General features: G+C 44.5%; 1 non-coding gene across 1 annotated transcript; it reads left to right on the top strand.

Moving 5' to 3' along the window:
- The first annotated feature begins 1479 nt into the window (after positions 1–1479).
- Positions 1480–1561, top strand: trnaf-aaa (transfer RNA phenylalanine (anticodon AAA)). Its single transcript has one exon. It is a non-coding gene; the product is annotated as a tRNA-Phe (tRNA).
- Positions 1562–13613: the final 12052 nt, after the last annotated feature.

The raw sequence follows: 13613 nt of genomic DNA, 5'->3' as shown, positions 1-13613 counted from the left end.
TGTATCTCATCTATGCTCGCCATATAACCAAAATTAAACAAGTCCCGTTCCCTAGCATTTGGCCTCAATCCCTCTAAACCCATCCTATCCAGAAACTCATCCGATTACCATTGCAATTTTTTTAAGTGCAATAGCCTACTCCACTCCCTCTGGTAGCTCATTTCATACACGCACAACCTTGTGTGTGGGAAATGTGCCTCAGGTCCTTTGTCAATTTCAGACCACTCACCGTAAACCTATGCTCTCGAGTTTTCAACTCACCCCAGCTTGGGTAAAACACGAAAATACTCAGTTTACAACCCTTCCATAAAATCATGTCGCAGCCGTTACGCTATCGGGAAAGATGTGCAGCCTGTTCCACCTCACCCTATAGACCAAACATTGACGACATCCTTGGCTCTATTTTGTCACCAATTTCAACTGTCATTTGTTTTAACTTTTTCAAGATGTCAATTACCCTGGACAACAATGAGCTGTTGGAAACAGAAAGGTTAAAGATAAGTGAGTGGGCAAGTGAGGCAGTTGCAGCTCTGGTGAAACTCCTTCTTTGTGAGTCACTCAGCAACAAGAGGCGTGAAGGTGACTCAGGCGTGAAAGGTCTTCACATCGAGAACAAAAAGCAATCAAGTGCAGTTAGCACCACTTCCGGAGTGGGGGTGGGGTGAGATAATTACCTTTTGACTTCAGTTCCTCTGTTCAGAAACTGCCTTTTAAATTGAGGTGAACAGAAACTGCATTTCTAACAAGCACCATGAATTTAGCAAGATTTTTTGAGTCGCTTCTCGTCGATTCCCACGCAGGTTTCCAACTCAGTTGGTGTCGATGTGGCTCATGTCCAGGTGTGAACTTCCCTGCAGCCAATCGCACGGTTAAGGTAAAAGGCAAGGAAAGTGGCATCTCGAACTGGCCCCGAGGTCAGAGCATCCTCACAACGTGATCTGTCGTTCTCGGATTGTAATGCTACCTTTATGGGTTTTAGGGTGGAGAACATTCTTTGGGACTCTTATTCTGCAAAACAGACACAGTGACTGAAACTATGCTGCACGGTATGATGTGGAACACGGCCTGCTCAGCTTTGTGCATTTTCCCTGTAGTCTGGTGTGTTTCATGTTCCGTGTAAACGTGAAAGTTGTCCTGTCTCGAGCAATGGGTGAAATCATTTAGCAAAGTAAGAATCGAAATTGCAGTAATGTCAAGCAGTTCATGGTTATTTGACCAAATCATGAGCGAACATGCTCACGCACTCACAGATACATTTGTAGCTGAAAAGAGTCTGAGAAGATAGCCTCAGCTTACCATTGATTTTGATCCGGATTGATGGACTATCATTATTTGTTGCGAAATTGATATTGTAGCCGGCACATCCAAGCAGCAGTGCGAGTCGGAGAGGGATCATGGAAGCCATTTCACGTGACTTTCCATCTGTTGTCATGCAGGAGCTCAATTGGAAATGCAAGAAAATGGGGTTTCAGCGCAGCTGGTAGTGTGGCCGAGTGGTCTAAGGCGCTGGATTAAAACTCCAGTCTCGACAGGGGAGTGGGTTCGAATTCCACCACTGCCGTTTGTACTGATGAGCTGCAACGACGCAGCTTGTTAAAATGCTGTTTCCATTCCAGCTGTACTTCTGTTCACAAAAAAATTTGATTTGCTTCCCGAGAAATTAACTGTGTAGTGGGAAAGTGCCAAATTGTCTATGCTGTCTTGATCGTGTTTGCCTCCCGCGTGGAAAATTGCAAACAGCTCTACTGTTGCTTTATGTTCCAAGCATGTTGAGATTTTACTGGAACCGAATGGAGACTACTATTTCATCGCTGTTGTGAAACAAAGTCCTGCGGTGAGTCGATTCATCGTTACTTGGCTTTCTGGCGAATGGGAAAATCGTTCCGGTGAATTTTGATGTCATATGTTATTGAATTTCTCCAATTTCCTTCGTTTCCGTACCGGAGACACCGGAAGGAAAAGGTAATCTAATCGAGACTGTGATTGGTGAAATTCACTTTTTGTGGCCCATTCTTATTATGTTCTTTCTTTCTCTCTTTTCAGCATTGTCTGGGATATGGTGGTGCACTGAGGCTCAGGTATCATTGAAAAGTTATTTGGAATTGCCCTGTTGTTAGTTGCGAGATGACTTTACGGCTCATGGCTTCGGAGTGTCTCACATTTAGCATTCATGCTCACTGTATCTGAAAATGCATTTGGTTTGCCAGTTTCGTTTGTGTTGCGTGTCAAATGTTTTCTGTTTTGCGATTCGTTCAATACATTACGAATTAACAGGCTTTCTGAGGTAATTTCCAGCTGCAAAAACTCCTCAACTGAGAATCTGGGAAAATTTCACAGATTATGGTCAGTCGGAGCAAAAGTAAGGAAGTCCTTCGTTTCTGCAGTGTTTCACAATACTACCTTTCCAGTGAGCAATCGAACAGACTAAATGATTGTGCCACAGACTGCGACGGCCAGCTCGGCTAAAAAGTTATCCTTTTAAAGCCGGTGTAAGCAACACAACATTGTTGGGCTACACCGCGTGAAAACAGATACTTCGGTGTATCTCGTCCATGCATACCACACAGCCAAAATTAAACAACTCCCATGAAACAACGAGCATTTGGAAACAGAAAGGTGAAAGGTAGAATGGCTTCAACTTTCAGTGTCGGATATCACTGAGCTGCAGCAGGGGCGGCTGTGGGCTTGTTTCTGTAGCATAGTGATCATCACGTTCACCTTCCGCAAGATAGGTTCCCGCGGTCGAAACTGTTTTGTTCTTCATCTGCAGCCTTTTACATGGACAAGAACGGAGCTTTCTTGCTTGCTTTCCCATCTGCAAACCTGGCTTCGAATTTGCTTGAACAAATCTGCTCTGTAGTGAAATGCAATGCATTTCCATTTGATTACTGTGCAGAGCATTGTAAAGATATTCTACAAACTGCTTCTGACCATGTGCCATTCAGTTTCAGAGTGTAGTTACCGATCCTTCCCCGAACAGCAAGACCGCATTTGCATTCCTTGCTCAGGCGGCCCAGTTCAAAGACAGGGAAGAAGCTGATGCGCTGGTGTCACAGTGCACCACGGATTCCTCAATTAGTCTGTCTGTCAAATGTGCCCCCAAAGTCGTATCTGAAAGACCTCATTTGGAAGCTGTCTGTCGTTATACAATGTGCGAGAATTGGCACCAGAGGTCCTGAATCATGTTTTGGAGCAGTTCGCACGTTAGTGGCTCATTCAATCAGCAACAGCAATGAAAGAAATTGCACTCTCAGAGGAACCTCTGGACCTGTGCTTTCATAGCGTCGCTAGTATTAAGGTGCGCCCCGAGATCTAAGCCATGTTGGAACTGAAACGGAGGAATCGACAAAGAGGCTGCAGAATAACATCGCATCCTTTTGGTTTTCTTCAAATCACTGCTGAGCAGGAAAATGTAAACGGGGAGAGCGAGTGGGAAAGTGAGGCAGTTGCAGCTCTGGTGAAACTCCTTCTTTGTGAGTCACTCAGCAACAAGAGGCGTGAAGGTGACTCAGGCGTGAGAGGTCTTCACATCGAGAACAAAAAGCAATCAAGTGCAGTTAGCACCACTTCCGGAGTGGGGGTGGGGTGAGATAATTACCTTTTGACTTCAGTTCCTCTGTTCAGAAACTGCCTTTTAAATTGAGGTGAACAGAAACTGCATTTCTAATAAGCACCATGGAATTTAGCAAGATTTTTTGAGTCGCTTCTCGTCGATTCCCACGCAGGTTTCCAACTCAGTTGGTGTCGATGTGGCTCATGACCAGGTGTGAACTTCCCTGCAGCCAATCGCACGGTTAAGGTAAAAGGCAAGGAAAGTGGCATCTCGAACTGGCCCCGAGGTCAGAGAATCCACTCAATGTGATCTGTCGTTCTCGGATTGTAATGCTACCTCCGGTTTTAGGCTGGAGAACATTCTTTGGGACTCTTATCCTGCAAAACAGACACAGTGACTGAAACTATGCTGCACGGTATGATGTGGAACACGGCCTGCTCAGCTTTGTGCATTTTCCCTGTAGTCCGGTGTGTTTCATGTTCCGTGTAAACGTGAAAGTTGTCCTGTTTCGAGCAATGGGTGAAATCATTTAGCAAAGCAAGAATCGAAATTGCAGTAATGTCAAGCAGTTCATGGTTATTTGACCAAATCATAACCGACCATGTATTCTCACGCAGTCACAGATACATTTTTAGCTGAAAAGAGTCTGAGAAGATAGACTCAGCTTACCATTGATTTTTGTCTGAATTGATGGGCTTTCATTATCTGCTGCGAAATTGACATTGTAACCGGGCACATCCACGCAGCTGTGCGAGTCGGAGAGGGACCATGGAACCCTTTTGATGTGACTTCACATGTGTTGTTATTGCAGGAGCACAATTAGAAATACAAGAAAATGGGTAGGACTCATGCCTGGTAGTGTGGCCAAGCGGTCTGAGTCGCTGTTTTCCCATTCTAACCCTGAAAGGTGGGTGTCTTCAAATCCCCCTCTCTGTCATTTCAGCTGATCAACTCCACTGCTGCTCCCTTTGCTAAATGCCACTTCGATCCCCGCTGCATCTTTGTTCAAAATCAAATTGGTTAGCTTCCAGGGGAATTAGCTGTGGTGTAGAAACGTGCTGAGTCTTGCAAAGTTTCTCAGCTGTCATGACGGTGTTCACCTCACCGCGCAGAAAGCCACAATCAGCTCGACTGTTGCTTTACGTCCCCGGCAAGTTGAGTTGTTACTGGACAAGAATGGAGACTGTCATTTCATCGCTGTTGTGAAACAAACTCCTGCGGTGAGTCGATTCATCGTTATTTGGCTCTCTGATGAATTGGAAAATCATTCCAATGAATATGTTATTGAGTTTCTCCCATTTCCTTCCTGGAGACATCGGCGTGTGAAATCATAATTGATCCATTCCCTGGCGAGAGTCTGCGAACCCATTCCCACTCTGCTCCCCTAACAACAAACTGTGCATCGTTCCCCACTCTTTTCTCACATGAAAGACCTGTAGCCACATCTCGTGACTGTTCTCTGGCCGAGTTCTGTCCTCCTAGCAATGACTTGTGACTCAGTCCTCCCTATTTCCCTAGTAACGGCTGAAACCTCACCCCGACTCTGTTCTCCTCCCAACTGCCTGTGACGGCATCCCCGCTGCATATCGATCGCAACAGCCTTCCCCATACTCTACCCCTCGCAACGGCCTGTGAACCCATTCCCTTTTTGTTCCTCTCGTAATGGCCAATGAACCCATCCTCATTCTTTTCTCGCAGCAACGGCTTGGAAATCCATTTCAACTCTCTTCTACCACCAACGACGTGTGATCCCATCCGCACTGTGATGTCCATGGTCTGTGTATCCATATGCACGATTGTTCTCAGAGCCACGGTCTGTGAACCCATTCTCATCCTGCTTCCCTATCAATTTTCTGAACCCAACCCCACGTTTTTCTCCCATCAACGACCTGTAATCCGGGCATTTGCCTGTGATCCCGTTTCGTGACTGTTTTCGTAGCAATATGATCTGGTCCCAGCCCCATTTTGCTTACATCGCAACAATGTGTAACTCAATCCCCACTCTGCCTCCCCAGGAATTACCTGTGAAACATTCCCCACTCTGTTCTACGACTGATGGCCTGTTAAATCATTATGTTCCCTATCAAGAACCTGCAACCCCATTCCCAATCTGTTATCTTGGAAACAATCTGTGAACACACCACTCCATATGTTGCCCTAACAGCAACTTGTGTCTTAATCCCTGCTGTTTTCCACGAACAATTGCCTGTGATCTCTTCACGACAGAAGCAAAACCAAGCATCAGGTAATTCAGAGACATGGAGATTGGTAGGGAGAGAGAGTGCAAGATGGAGAGTGAGTGAAGGAAAACGGCGGAGGATGTGTTAGACCAGAAGCGAGAGCAAAGACAGCGAAACTCAAACCCAACTCTCAAACCCGGTCCCCTCCACATCCTTGAGAAACAGGACTGGGGTTAAAACTTCGCGAGAAGATTTGTAACTCGGGTGCTCGTTGTTGTGGTTCTGTTGGTCAGGCTGCGAATTTTTGTTGCAGACGTTTCATCCCCTGTCTATGTGACATCCTCAGTGCTTGGGAGCCTCCGGTGAAGCGCTCCTGTGATGTTTCCTCCGGAATTTATAGTGGTTTGTCTCTGCCACTTCCGGTTGTCAGTTCCAGCTGTCCTTTGCAGTGGTCGGTATATTGGATCCAGGTCGATGTGCTTATTGATTGAATCTGTGGATGAGTGCATTGCCTCTAGGAATTCCCTGGATGATCTCTGTTTGGCTTGTCCTATAATAGTAGTGTTGTCCCAGTCGAACTCATGTTGCTTGTCATCTGCGTGTGTAGCTACTCAGGATAGCTGGTCGTGTCGTTTCGTGGCTAATTGGTGTTCATAGATGCCGATCGTTATTTGTCTTCCTGTTTGTCCTATGTAGTGTTTTGTGCAGTCCTTGCAGGGGAGTTTGTACACTGTGTTGATTTTGCTCATGCTGGGTATCGGGGTCTTCGTTCTGGTGAGTCGTTGTCTGAGAGTGGCTGTGGGTTTGTGTGCTGCTATGAGTCCTCGTGGTCGCAGTAATCTGGTTGTCAGTTTTGAAACACTCTTGATGTATGGTAGTGTGGCTAGTCATTTGTGTTGTGGCATGTCCTCGTTCCGTTGCCTTTCCCTTAGGCATCTGTTGATGAAATTGCGGGGTTATCCGTTTTTGGGGAAAACATTGTATCGGTGTTATTCTTTCTGTTTTTGCAGTCCTGGTGTACTGAAGTGTGTTGTTGCCCTTTTGAAGTGTGTTTTGATGCAACTTATTTAGTGTGTGATGGGGTGGTTGCTTTCATAGTTCAGGACTTGGTCTGTGTGAGTGACTTTCCTGTATACCTTTGTGGTGAATTCTCTGTTCGGTGTTCTCTGTACCATCACGTCTAGGAATGGGAGTTGATTGTCCTTTTCTTCTTCTCTAGTGAATCGGATTCCTGTGAGGATGGCGTTGATGATCGGGTGTGTGTTCTCTATTTCTGTGTTTTCAATGATTACAAGGTGCAATCCACATATCTGACCCAGAGTTGAATTTGCGGTTAGACAGTTTGTTCTAACCTTTGCATTACCGCTTCTGCTATGAGTCCAGAGATGGTTGAGCCCATTGGTGTACCGTTCATATATTTGGTTGTTGAATATGAAGCGTGTTGTGAGGCACCGGCCTAGTAGTTTAACTATGCCATCCGTGTTGAAAGATTCAACGCCCTGTTGTCTGTTCTGTATGTCCAGCAGGTTGGCTATTGTTTCTCTGGCTAGGGTTTTGTCGATAGAAGTGAACAATGCCGTTACATCGAATGAGACCATACTTTCTTCCTTGTCTATATGGATATTTCTGATGATGTCCAAGAATTCCACCGTTGACTGTATAGAGTGTCTGGATCCGCTGATCAGGTGTTTTTATTTCTGTTGCAGTTCTTTAGCCAGTTTGTGTGATGGTGTCCCTGGTAGTGATACTTTGGGTCTGAGTGGGATGTCTGGTTTGTGCACTTTATGTAGTCCATAAAATCTGGGGGTGTTGTTGCTTTCAGGTTTCATTCATTGTAGGTCACACCTGGTTATCCCTTGACAGTTTTTCCTTTTACAGTTGATGGCTGGTTATTTTCAGTCCTTGCAGAAGGGTCACTCTTTAAAATTTTGATGTGCTGTTTCGTTGAGGTCTCTATTCAATCCCCTGTGAAAGAAGATATAAGTGACATTGTCAGCTCAGGAAAGAAATTCACGAAAGAAAGTCTGAGAACCTTAGAGGAGAACAGATTAATTGAGCAGAAGCCAAACTCAGGGAATAAGATTCCCCAGAACGTTCTGTCTCAAAGGTTGCCAGTGTTCAGGCACAACCGGAGAAGAGAGACTGACAGCCAGTGAGCACCTCGACCTTTGGGCCTCGTGGTCTAATTTATAATGTGTTGCTTGAAACAGGATAGAGAGTGGGTCCAGGTGACAAACTAACGAGTTCTCTAGCTTCCTTCCTCCACACTTCCTCGCTTCCTGGATTCAAAACCATATGCAACAAATCAGAATTTACATACTTTCCACTGTTTTGTTTCCAATTGTTTATGTCCTTTATTTTCTTTCAGTTGGAAGCTGGCCCCGGCACACACTTTATTTCTCTTCTCCGGGCTTAATGGCTCTGATATTCCATTGCTCCTGTGTTCCACCCTAACTTAGAACTTTCTTTTTTTCTTGATACAAACCACGTTTTGTTAAAGCCTGTTCAATGTCTAGCATTCCCAGATCTATTGAAACCATTTTGACGTCTCTCTCTCTCTCACTCTGCACCCCCTCTGCCTCCACCTACCCCCCTCGTCCTCTGAGTTTCTGATTATTTTCCAGCGTTTTCAGGTAATCAAGGTGTGGATTTAAGATCAAGTAACTCGAAATGAAATCTGCAGGTGATAACAAGCTGTGTATCTAAACTGAGGCAAAATGCAACTTGACACAACAAACATTGCAGAACACACAGTTTGGGCACTTCGTTAGCATATTAGACCATAACATATAGGAGCAGATATTAGTCCATTCAGACCATCAAGTCGTCTATACATTTCAATCTTGCATGATACGTTTCCTCACCTCATTCTCCCGCTTCTCCTCGTATCCCTTGATTCTCAAGAACCTATCTATCTATCTCAGTCTTATACATACTCATCGGCCTGGCCTCCACAGCCTTCTGTGGCAATGAATTCCATAATCTCACGACTCATTTGATGAAAACTTTTATCCTTATCTCTGTTCTATTTGGTCTTCGCTTAACTCTAAGTCTATGCCCGCAGGTCCTAGTATCTCCAACTAATGGAAACAATCTCCCAACATCCATTCTGCCCAGGACATTCAGTATTCTGCACTTTTCAGTTCGATGCCTGTTCATCTCTCCAAACTCCACCGAGAATAGAATCATATTAACCAAACAGTAAAACAGCAACTAATGAAGTTAGAAGACCCCATACAGACCACAAGCAAAACTAATACAATTTACGAAAAAACGTGCAAGAACTGTAACAAACAATATATTGGACAACAGGCACAAAACTAGCCCGACGATACATGAACACCAACTATCCACAAAACGATATGACCTTCTCACTAGTATCCTTACAGATGAGGAAGGATACCACATCGACTGGAACAACACATCCATCTTAGGACAAGACAAACAGACGTATTCGAGAATTCCAAGAAGCTTGGAATTGCAGCCAGAACACTATCAACAAACAAATCGCGTTATACCCCATCTACCACCCCCTGAGGAAAATAACAAGAAATGACATCACCACAGGAAATAACATCACCAACCCAAAGAAACCCAAACATATAAATAGAAAACAGGAATCATGTTCACTGATTCGCCTGAAGCCCACTGAAGATTTACCAACAGAGTGGTAAATTTTACTCGCCCAGTCTCGGCTCTTTTGTAAAGGAAGTTCAGAGAACATTAAACGATGCATCAAATATGTCCCATCGAACAAAACGAAACTTATCATGGTCTTCGATTAATTTACAGATTCCTTAGTTCCAGTGATTTCCTGGAAAACCATCTCATTGCAAAAATTAGAGAAGGGTATGGATCTTTTTGCCAGAAAATAATAAATCAATCGCTCATCTTTGTTTCATGCGTAAGAACATCCAGATTCTTCTGCACCACATTTTATTGCAGTTTCTCTCGATTTTAATAGTTTTCGGAATTTGACTCTTCCTACCGAATTCATGGCCTCACATACACGACAGGAAACTGCATCTGTCTTTTTTTTTCCTTACCCAGACGACCTACATACAGTATATCGCATTGCAGATTCCCCAACCTCATCAAAAGATGTCCTGCAATCTATTGTGCATCATCAGCAAAACTGGACAAATTTCACTCTGCCACTTCATCAGGTCGTTAATACAGAGAAACATCATTCAAGCCATATGCCTGACATTACTGCATTTCACGATTTACATTTTACAACTTTAAAAATTACACATGATTCGGTGGCTTGTGTTCAGTAAATAATGGACAGTCAAAGGTCATTTATTACACAACACCATGAACTCTTAACTTGTTCAACGACGTTTTATTATTTGGCTCCATATTGACTCTCTGCTAGAAATAGAAATAGAGTTCATCTATCTGCTTCCTTGAAAAAATCTTCATGTCATGTCAGCAAAAATCTCTGGCAAATTGCCAAAGTGTGATTTTCCTTTCAATGAAAGATGTTGACTGAGTTTACGATCATCTTTTCTAAGCTATCTGCTTTACTTCCGTTATAATGGTCTCCAGCATTTTCAAATTCATAGAAATGGCATTGGTGCAGATGGAAGCCATTTGGGCCATCCCGTCAGCGTCAACGTTCAATGAGATCCTGGCTGATTTGTTTAATCCTCAACTCCGAAAATGTGTTGCTGGTTAAAGCACAGCAGGTCAGGCAGCATCCAAGGAACAGGAAGTTCAACGTTTCGGGCCAGAGCCCTTCATCAGGAATGAGGAGAGTGTGCCAGGCAGGCTAAGATAAAAGGTAGGGAGGAAGGACTTGGGGGAGGGGCGATGGAGATGTGATAGGTGGAAGGAGGTCAAGGTGAGGGTGATAGGCCGGAGTGGTGTGGGGGCTGAGAGGTCAGGAAGAAGATTGCAGGTTAGGAGGGCGGTGCTGAGTTGAGGGAACCGACTGAGACAAGGTAGGGGGAGGGGAAATGAGGAAACTGGAGAAATCTGAGTTCATTCCTTGTGGTTGGAGGGTTCCCAGGCGGAAGATGAGGCGCTCTTCCTCCAATAGTCGTGTTGTTATGTTCTGCCGATGGAGGAGTCCAAGGACCTGCATGTCCTCGGTGGAGTGGGAGGGACAGTTAAAGTGTTGAGCCACGGGGCGGTTGGGTTGGTTGGTCCGGGCATCCCAGAGGTGTTCCCTGAAGCGTTCCGCAAGTAGGCGGCCCGTCTCCCCAATATAGAGGAGGCCCCATCGGGTGCAGCGGATGCAATAGATGATGTGTGTGGAGGTACAGGTGAACTTGTGGCGGATATGGAAGGGTCCCTTGGGGCCTTGGAGGGAAGTGAGGGAGGTGGTGTGGGCGCAAGTTTTGCATTTCCTGCGGTTGCAGGGGAAGGTGCTGGGAGTGGAGGTTGGGTTGGTGGGCACTTCCTCCAACATGTTATTCAACATGTTATGAGTCTTTCGAATTCTAAATACAACATCTTTTCCTCCGGAAATAAAAGCAGTTTCATTCGAAATATAGGATGACAATGATGTACTTACTGTTGGTGAAAGATGAATGATCGGTGACTACAGAGAATGGAGATGATCAGCTCTTGGTGTCTGTGCTATGGCCACAACATTTCCCGTCAAATCTGCAGTGTTTGCTGCCTCAACTCGTCATTCCCACTAAAACTGGGAGTGAAAGAGCAAGCACAACAGAAGAGAAGAAAAGAAGTTTTTGTGGGACAATGGAAAGAGGTTCCAGTTTGTATTATCAGTCAGCAAGAAACAACATTCATTGGTGGAGAAAAAAGGAGGGAATAACTCTAGGAGCATCAAATCACAAAAGGCTGAGCTCAAATCAGAAAGCTGCGGGATCAGCAATATGACATTTGAAGAAGATGAAACAATGAGCCTTTGAAAGATTGGACATCCACAACTGGCATTTGAATCCCAAGTTCTCTTGTTTACTAGAGAAGCACTTTAACAAACTGAGTCACAGTGCCTCCACTAGAAGTGCGTTTACACATCCACACTTGTAGTTCTTTAACCACTTCATCACAAAAGTTTGGAAATGTTTTTCTTTTTTGTTGAGAATTGCAATCAATGCCCGCTTTTGAACAGACATTTCACAGTTTAACATTCTCCATTGAAAATGTACAGGGAAAGTTAATGTGCACTTACATTGGTTTCAAACTGTACTGTTCACTTGTTTAAACTGATAGAATAAAGAGAATGTGTCCATCCTTTCTTGGTCCATTGACGGCGTTCACACACCCAGAGGGATCCTCACACCAAGAGGAAGAGGGTTATTGTGATGAATTGACCTGGAGTGAGTGTGAGCCAGAATCAACATTGGGCAGTGTAGGCAGACCCATTGGCATCAACACTGAGCCTAACACCACCAGCTCCAATTTAACTTCCTGCCTCATGCGTTCCAGTCATCATTGCCATGCACTTTTATTTGACTTCCTCACTCCGCTTCTTTACTTGTTCACGACCGATTGCAGGTGTCTGCTTAGAACCTGACATTTTTAGAAATATGACTCTATCAATGAGATATGATTCACTGATCATCCGAAGATACCCCGGAGAAGGAGGGAATGAGTTAGTTTCTTGAACCTTTCAACTCATGAGCATGACGAATCGTCATGCTGCTGCTAACGATGGATTGCTCGGATTTAGACCCGACAACACTGAAAAAACAGCAAGATGATTTGCACGGGATTTGCCGTGGCAGTTTCTCCGTGTATCTACTACCATACTCCTTCTAATTGGATGCAAACAATCCATACCTGCTGTAGAAGTGAAATGGAAAGGAATTACAATTAATTACTGTCTGAAACTTTGTTAAGCTGCTCTCATACCTTGGCCTGAACGTGCGCCGGTGTGTACAGCAGCAATTATCATCCTGATAAGGAATGCAGTTTCCGTGCCCTCACCCTTTCTGTAACAATAGTACCGCGTTTGCTTTCAGTGCGAAGGCAATCCGATTTGAAAACAAAGTAACATTTATTTGCTGGTGTCACATTGAACCACGGATTGTTGATGTCGCCTCTCTGTCAAATGAATCCCAAGATAGTCTCTGAAAGGCCTCATTTTGATTTTGTCTGCTGTTTTTCAACGCGAATGAACCAACATCAGAAATCCTGAATCATGCTTTGGTGCAGTTCGCATGTTAGCGACTCAGTCATTTTGCAACAGGAATGAATGGATTTGCAGTCAAACCTTCACACGTGCTCTGAAATCGAAGCCATGTTGGAACTGGAACTGAGAAAGTGATAGACATGAAATGACGTTGTATCATTTACCTCATATAAGAGCAGGAAAATGTAAACCTGGTCAGGGGAGGATGTGGGGACAGCAAAGTGAGACAAGTGTAGGTCTCGTGAAACCTCTGCTTTCTGATTCAGTCAGCAACAAGAGACATGAAGGTGCCTCAGGCTGGATAACTTTCCCATCTCGAACACCGAACAATTACGTCGAGTAAGGACCTCTTTGACACCTCATTGCTTTGTTCTGCTAATTCTATTTGGAGGTTCTTACCTCGGTTCTAGAAGTGCTTTTGTTTCACCTCCTCGTTTATTCTCCGTCCTTCATTCTCAGTTTGTTGGGAAGAACGAGGTGAGGCAGGAATCAGTGCGGATATCCCACGCTGATCATTCTCTGCTGTAACTGTTCATTAATTTTACACCAAAAGCAAAATATTATGAATTGTATTTGGAATTTAAAAGGAAACATGTCGAAGGCCTCAGGCCTAAGTGACAGATATATTATCTAGAGAATGTGAGCCCAGTTCTCCACACTCCAGTCAGCGGGAGGAGAAATTGCCTCATCAGCTGCACTTTCACACTGTCTTCTGCAGTCAGAGTTTCCAAAGAACAGAAATGGGAAATGAGGGATTTGGACAGAGACTGTG

The sequence above is a fragment of the Hemiscyllium ocellatum genome, unplaced genomic scaffold (assembly GCF_020745735.1).
Source record: "Hemiscyllium ocellatum isolate sHemOce1 unplaced genomic scaffold, sHemOce1.pat.X.cur. scaffold_212_pat_ctg1, whole genome shotgun sequence".
NCBI classification, from domain to species: Eukaryota; Metazoa; Chordata; class Chondrichthyes; order Orectolobiformes; family Hemiscylliidae; genus Hemiscyllium; species Hemiscyllium ocellatum.
The sequence above is the reverse complement of the archived record's forward strand: the minus strand, read 5'-3'. Positions and strand labels throughout refer to the sequence as shown.